Source organism: Monodon monoceros, unplaced genomic scaffold (assembly GCF_005190385.1).
Source record: "Monodon monoceros isolate NGI ecotype Baffin Bay Population unplaced genomic scaffold, NGI_Narwhal_1 Super_Scaffold_20, whole genome shotgun sequence".
Classification (NCBI taxonomy): Eukaryota; Metazoa; Chordata; class Mammalia; order Artiodactyla; family Monodontidae; genus Monodon; species Monodon monoceros.
The window spans coordinates 136,525,291-136,533,270 of record NW_021703777.1 but is presented as its reverse complement, the minus strand read 5'-3'; positions in this window follow the sequence as shown (position 1 = coordinate 136,533,270).

Here is a 7,980-nt window from a genome sequence, read left to right as displayed (position 1 = left end):
TAGAATATCTTTTCATTTGTTTAGGTTTTCTTTATATTTTCTCCGTGTTTTGTAGTTTTCAGTGTACAAGTTTTGCATTTATTTTGTTAAATTTATTCTTAAATGTTTTATTCTGTTTGATGTCATTGTAAATGCAGCTGTTCTCTGAGTTTCATTTTTGGATTGTTCATTGCTAATGCATAGAAATACAACTACTTTTTTTATGTTGGTCTTATATCCTGAAACCTTGCTGAACTCACTTATTAGTTCTAATAGTTGTATGTGTGTGTAGATTTCTTAGGATTTTCTATACACACTATCATGTCATCTGCAAGAGAAAGTTGGATTTCTTTCTTTGCAATTTGGATTTCTTTTATTTCTTTGTCTTGCCTGGGTGCTCTGGCTAGAGCCTCAGTACAGTGCCAGATAGAACTGGAGAGAGCAGACATCCTCGTCTTGCCCCTGATCTGAGAGGAAAAGCTTTCAGTCTTTTACCATCGAATGTAATGGTAGCTGGTTTTTTTGTAGATGGCCTTGTATCAGGTTGAGGAAGTTTCCTTATGTTCTTAGTTTGTTGAGTGTTTTTGTCGTGAAGGGAGTTGAGTTTTTGTCAAATGCACTTTCTACATCTATTGAAATGATCGTGTGGTTTTGGTCCTTTATTCTTTTCGTATGGTGTGTTACATTGTTTTTCATATGTTGAACCACACTTGCATTCATGGGATAAATCCCACGTGGTCAGTTTCAGTAGTCTGTATATTTCTAGGAATTTGTCCATTTCATCTAGGTTATTTGTTATTGTTTGTTGACATAACAGTTGTTCATAGCATTACTTTATAGTCATTTTTATTTCTGTAAGGTTGATAGTAATGTCTCTTCTATCATTCCTGATTTTAGAAATCTGAGTCTTCTCTTATTAATTTTCTTGGTTAGTCTAGCTAGAGGGTTATCAGTTTTACTGATCTATTCAAAGTTGTTTTTCTCTATTATTTTTCATTTTTTACTTAATTTCCACTCTAATGTTTATTATTTCCATTGGGTTGCTTTGTGTTTAGTAGTTTTCATTCTTTTTCTAGTCTCTTAAGTGGAAGTTTAGCTTATTGACTTGAGACCTGTCTTCTTTGTAACGTAGGTGTTTACAGGTATGGATTTCCATCTAAGCACTGCTTTAGCTTCATCCCGTACGTTTTGGTATGTCGTGTGTCCATCTTTATCTCAAAAGTATTTTCTAACTTCTCTTGTGATTTCTTACTTTACCCATTGCTTATTTAGGAGTTTGTCGTTTAATTTCCACATCCTTGTGAATTTCCCAAATTTCCTTCTGATATTTGATTTCTCATGTCATTCTGTGTAGCCAAAGAGCATGTTTTGTGTGATTTCAGTTCTTTAAAATTTGAGACTTAAGATCTATCCTGGAGAGTGTTTTATGTGCAGCTGAGAAGATGAGTACTCCGCTCCTGATGGGCGTTCTGTAGAGTCTGTCAGGTCTATAGCTGGTTTATAGTGTTGTTTAAGTCTTCTTTTCCTTATTGATCTTTACCCCAGCAGTTAAATCCGTTATTGAAAGTGGGGTATTGAAATCTCCAACTGTTATTGTTTAATTATCTATTTCTCCCCTCTCTGTCAGTTTTTGCTTTGTGTATTTTAGGGCTCTGTTAAGTGCATATATGTTTATACTTCTTATTTCTTCCCGATGGGTTGACCCTTTACAGCACAGCCTTCTCTATCTCTAGTACCAAACAGTTTTTGCCTTAAGGTCTCTTTTGTATGATGTTAGCGTAGCTTCTGGTTGTTTGCATGGTATATCCTTTTCCAGCCTTTCACTTTCATTATATCTCTGAATCTAAAGTCTTATGGACAGCATATATTTGATCATGTTTTTATATCTGTTCTACCAAGTCTCTGCTGCTTGAGTGGAGCGTTTAATCTACTTACCTTTAACGTAATTGCTGATAAGGTAAGATTTATGTCTGCCATTTTTCTGTTTTTCTACATATCTTTTTAAATCTTTCTTCCTCTGTTACCTTTTTTTCTTGTGTGTTAAATGGCTGTTTAATTCCCTTGTAATACTTCAATTCCCTTGTGCCTCTACCGCTGTTTTTTTAGGTAATTTTTTTCAGTGGTTGCTTTGAGGATTACCATGAACAACTTAATACAATCTAGTTTGGATTAATAACAACTTAATTTCAGTAATGTACAAAAACTGCTCCATTAGAGCTCTGTTTCCTTCCAGCTCTTTTCTGCTGTTTTTGTCATACAAATTGCATCTTAATAGATTGTAAGCCCATCAACATAGTTTTGTAATTATTGCTTTATGTAGTTGTCTTTTACATCAGATAGGAAAAGAAAAGGTTTACAAACATAAGCGCATTTATACTGTCTTTTATCTGGCTCTGTAGTTCCCTTTCCCAGTGCCCTAATTTCTCTTTGAGGATCTGAATCTGGTATCTTTCACTTCAGCCTGAAGCACTCCCTTCAGTGTCTCTCGTAGGGCAGGTCTGCTAGCAGTGAAGTCTCTTCATTTTTGTCTCTCTGGGAATGTCTTCATTTCTCCTTCGTTTTGAGGAATAGTTTTGCTGGATGTAGAATTCTTGGTTTAACAGTCTTTTTCTTGCAACACTTTTTTTTTTTTTTTTTTTGGCGGTACGCGGGCCTCTCACCGCTGTGGCCTCTCCCGTTGCGGAGCACAGGCTCCAGACGCGCAGGCTCAGCGGCCATGGCTCACGGGCCCCCCCCCCCGCTCCGCGGCATGTGGGATCCTCCCGGACCGGGGCACGAACCCGTGTCCCCTGCATCGGCAGGCGGACTCTCAACCACTGCGCCACCAGGGAAGCCCTCTTGCAACACTTTGCGTGTGTCATCCCACAGCCTCGTGGGCTGCAGGGTTTCTGGAGAGAAGCTAGCTGTTAGTCTTTGGAAAGAAGCCTTGAACACGAGTTGGGTTTTTAATTGCTACTTTCAAGATGCTCTGTTTGTCTTTATGCTCTGTTTTAACCACGAAGTGTCTAGTTAAGGTCTCTCTGTGTGTGTCCTACTTGGAATTTGTTGAGCTTCTTGGTTGTAGAGATTGTTTCTCATCAAACTTGGCCACTATTTCCCCTGAGATTCTTTCTGTCCTGTTCCCTCTCTCCTCTCCGAGGACTCCCATCATGTATACACACTTGGTTGATGGTATCCATTGGCCTCTGAGGCCTGTTCATTTTTCTTCGTTCTTTTTACTGTGTATCAGACTGGACCTGTTGACTTATCTTCAAGGCAGCTTAGTGATTAGCTAATGACTGGACAGAGATTTCCTTAAATGCTTTGATCCAGTGCGTCTGGTGGTTTTCCGACTAGCTGTGTGTACGTGTGTCTGTGTTGGGCACACCTTCAGCGCTCTGCCAGCCAGTTGCTGACTCTGCCTTGGCTCTCACTTGATGAATGTTTTGGTCTTTGCTCCATGAGAAAGTAGCATGTTATAGTTTTAATTGACGTTTCTCTTAGGAGTGAGAGCAAGCATTTTTCATAATGTTAAAGCATTCATTGTTTATCCTTTTCTGTGAATTGTATTCCATACCCTTTGCCCATTTTTCTGTTAGCTTATTGGTTTCTTATTAAACTGTGGGAGCTCTTTATTCAGTAACGAGCTGTACATGGTGAGTCACAAATGTTTCCTCATTTTATCTCTGACTTTGCTTATGTTGTTTTTGCCATGTAGATTTTTTATGCAGATGAATTTAACCAACCTTTCATGGCTTCTGCTTTTGTATTCCTTCCCCACTCAAAGATTGTATTAAAAAATTCTTCCATCTTTTCTTCTAGTACTTTTATAGGTTGCATTTTCATGTTTAAGTCACTGATCTACTTAACATTTATTTTGATATAAAATATGGCTCTGGAAATTCAGTTTTTTATTTTAAATACCCATCCAGGTGTCCCAACACTAGTAATGAATTCATTTGTTTTTGCAAATTTAAAGTACTGCCTTTATCACTTATTGAAGTCCCTACGTACAGTGGTTCTATTTCTGAACTTTGTTCTAGCTCATCAACTCGTCTGCCTGTTTATATATCATCATACTGCTTTACTTACTGTGCCTTGGTAGTACATGCCTGTGTCAAAGACCTCTTATGTTTCTGTTCTCTGTTGTATAACTTCAGGTGAAGTTACATAACTAGTGTTTCTATAAAATTTAATTCATGACTGATTGGTGACTGGGGCTCTTTGCATCGTATCTTTTAATGAATCGCCATGAGTGTTTATTAAGACAAACCCACAGGTCCATGTGTTTCTGGCTGGCGGGAGCAGCAGTGGGAGCTGGGCTGGCCCTTTGGCCAGTGGGGCCCAGTGGACTGTACCTCAGGGAGCAGGCTCCACCACTCTGAGCCCAGGGCCCCCAAGAAGTGACTTGGTGCTGAGGGTGTCCTGGGTGGGTCCCACTTTCCTCAGAGGCCCCAGCGGAAGCAGAGGAAGCTGCAGCCCCTCCCTTGGTGCCCTCAGTGCCCCCCCTTCCCACCTGTCTTGTCACGTGCTTTTTGGGACCCCATGAGTCAGGGAGGGGCAGGGGGGCCTGGGACAGCCTGGGCAGTAGGTGGGTTTGGAGCCAGCAGGGGAAGGCTACATCCCGAGTGCCTTGAGGAGCCCACCTGCATGTGGGAGAGCGGCACTCCAGTGAGGACCTGGCAAGCAAGAGTGGGACTGCCTAGGGGGGTGGGGTCCCAGGGCCTCTCAAGGCTGTGTAGCAAGGGGGTGTCAGTGCTGGCGTTTGGGCTAGGCAGGTTCTCGTCAGGAGGGCGGGAGCAGTGAGTGGGGAGTCCCTGTCAGCGCGGGTGGTGTGGGGCAGTGCAGGCAGGGCTGGTGGGAGCGGGTCCTCATGTGGCGCTGAGGGCTCTGGCTCCAGCCTGGGACCATGGGGGCTGCCGTGGGGTGCGGGGTGGGATGGTGCTGTGTCCTGGTCCAAGGCAGACTGGCTGGGCTGGCCCAGGGAGTGGCAGAGGGACGGCAGGAGGGAGGACTGGCAGGGCTGTTACAGCGGCAGTCAGAGCTGGCTGCACAGAATGGAAAACTCTTGAGTAACAGTGGCTTGTGAACACAGGCTTTAAATGTGCTTCTGTCCTAAGGTGGTGCCCAGGCTGGGGAGGAGGCCGCACGGAGCCATTGGCCCCCATCCCTTCCCAGTGTCAGAGTACAGGGCCTGGATCCCCAAGGCTACCTCTTGGCCCAAGGTGGCTGCTGGAGCTCCAGCCATCACTGGGTCTGCAGAAGGGGGGCAGGGGTGTGTGCCTTGGGCTCAGCCATTTCCTGTGAGGAGCCTCCCTGGGAACCCCTCCAGCAACATACACCCTGCTCATGCCAACTTGGCCAAACCTAGTCACACGGCATTGTCCAACTGCCCAGAAAGCAGGAAAAGTTGGCTTTATTCTGGGGATGGGCGCCCAGCTGCCATCAGCTGTGTCCTCGCAAGAGGGAGAACCTGTCAGTGCCCAGCAGGGGCTTCTCCAAAGGGGGCCACCACACGGCTGTCTGGTATGGGGTGGGACATGGCACCCGGAACTGTGGCCTGCCTACGGGGGATGTGGCCGTGGAATGGATGGGACTTCCCCCCGCCACCCCGTGGACCTGTGTGCCTCAGCTCTGTGCCCTCCCCTTGAGTGACAGTCCCTGCGTCCCTGAGAATGACCTGTTTGATTCCTCCCCACCCCCTCCCTGCTACTACTCCCCTGCCTGCCCCCAGGTGCCCCGAGTTGTCTGTCCAGCCTTGCCCTTCCCCGTGGAAACACCACACCCTCCAGGAAACCGCACATAGCTGGGCAAGGTCCCTCAGCTGAGTGACACTTCAGTGGCCCAGGATGGAGACCTGGGTGCCACCCTGGGATGGGGGACATGGTAGGTCACGCTGGCTGACCTGGAGCAAGGGATGGGAAGGGGGGAGGGGCACAGGAGGCTGAGTGATGGGCCAGCACCACTGGCCTGGGGAGGGCTGGGGGGCCTGGAGAGGGGGCCACAGGAGAGCTGCTGTGTGGAGGGGGGACGGAGCGGGAGTTCAGTGGGTCCTGGGAGGCAAGTGAGGTGCGGCTGGGGGCACGTCTGAGATGGGGCAGAGCTGGGTTTGGCCCCTGGGGCTCATCCTTGCCTCTGCAGGACAGGGGTGGGCGCAATGGGTCCCCCCAAGCTTTGAGAAGGAATCGGCAGCGTCCGCGGCAGGAAGGAGCAGCAGCAGACCTGGCAAGGGTGCAGGATGGGCTGTGGGCGGGCAAGAGGGTGGTGTGATGGCGGGGGAAGGGAAGGCAGCGTAGACAGCTCTTTTGGTAGCTTGGGCTCTGAAAGGAGGCCACACTGCAGGCAGCCGGAAGAAGCAATCCCGGGTCGGGTGGAGACACTAGAGTGTACTTGGACTCCAGTACAGCCCGACAAGGAGGGGTGGAGGTCCTGGGGCTGTGCCAGTCGTCATGGCACTGACACCAAAGTGGGACCGTGGGGGGGGACAGGAATGAGGTGCCAGCAGGGCCACCGTTGAAAGGGGAGGGGAGGGCTGCGGCAGGACGGGCAGGTGGCATGAGCCTGCCGTGGGGGTGGGGCGGTGGGCACTGGGCATCCTGAGCGGGGAAGTGAGCACAGTGGGCCAGGGGCACGCCGCAGTCCAGGTGTGTCCCCTGAGGGTTTGGCCGTGACTGGGTAAGGCCGAGGGTCCCCAACACGCCCAAACGGAACAAAGCTGGTTAAAGTTAAGTGGGACAGGCAGGCAGGGAAATGGGTGCAGCTGCTAGGGTGCTCTGCAAGGGTGGCAGTTCTGTTAGCAGCCCCTGCAACCCCTTCCCTTTTTAACAGGAATGAGAGCGCATCCGCTAGAAAAACTACATTTCCCAAACTCCCTTGGCTAGGAGTGGTCATGTGACCAAGTTCTGGCCAATGAGATGTGAGCAGCTGTTACATGGGCTTCTGGAAATCACCTTAAAAGGAGGCAGTTGTGCCCTTCTTTTCTCTTCCTGTTTGCTGCCTAGAACGTGGATGTGATGGCTGGAGCCTCACCCTCTATATGGGTCCATGAGGATGAGGGCCCAGCCCAGCCAGGATGAGGCAGTGGAGAGTTGGACAGAGCTGGCTCTCCAAGGACCCTGGGAAGGTGTCCTAGCTGCCCAGGGCTGCCAAAGGCCAGCATTCCCTCACACAAGAGAAAATAAACAATCTCCTTTCAACTTCTGTTCATTCAGTTTTTCTCTTTCATGCAACCAAAGCCTAACACACAGCAAGGGACCACAGCCAGCCAGCTGTGGGCTGGGCACAAGGAGGGGAGGAAGGTGGGGCTCAACAGTCCCTGGGCAGGAGACTGGGGGGCAGTGTGGGGAGGGGAGCCCCCCAAGGAGGGCTCTGGGTGCCTGTGCTTGTCCGGGCTCATACCTGCAGTGGCTGTGTCTTGCTTGCTCCTTCCACGTGATGGAAACTACTTGAGTACCATTCTGGGATTGGGGGTGGATGGTGTCTGGGGTCAGGGCTGGTCGTAGGGGCTGGAGGAGGGCCTTCCCAGAGTACATGAAGATCCTGGGGGCTGTGCCAGTTCTCATGGCACTGACAACAAAGTGGGACCATGGGGGGGACAGGGATCAGGTACCAGCAGGGCCACCACTCCCCTCCGCTTCCAGCTCAGGAACCCCAAGCTGAGAACTGGGCAGGCAGGGGCCCCCCATAGCCTACTGGGAGCAAGGGTGGTAGGGCCAGCTGGAGGGTCCCTGGGGAAGCAGCCAGAGGAGCCTGCACCCCCAAGTTCCCCAGGTCCGCGGCGGGTTCTGAGCACCTGATAGGAGAGGGAGCGGGGGTGCTGGGGTGGGAGCTGGGCCTGTTGGCACCTCCAGGAGGGGCAAGAGCACCCAGGCCGGGGCCAGGGCCTGTTTCTTCCCATGTGACCATGTGCAGATACCCGCAGCTCGGATGCCACTCGAGTGTGGGGAGGCTCAGATGGGCTGACACAGGGCCCAGCACATGGTAGGCATGGACCAAAGAGAGACTGGAGGGGCCCAGGGAAGT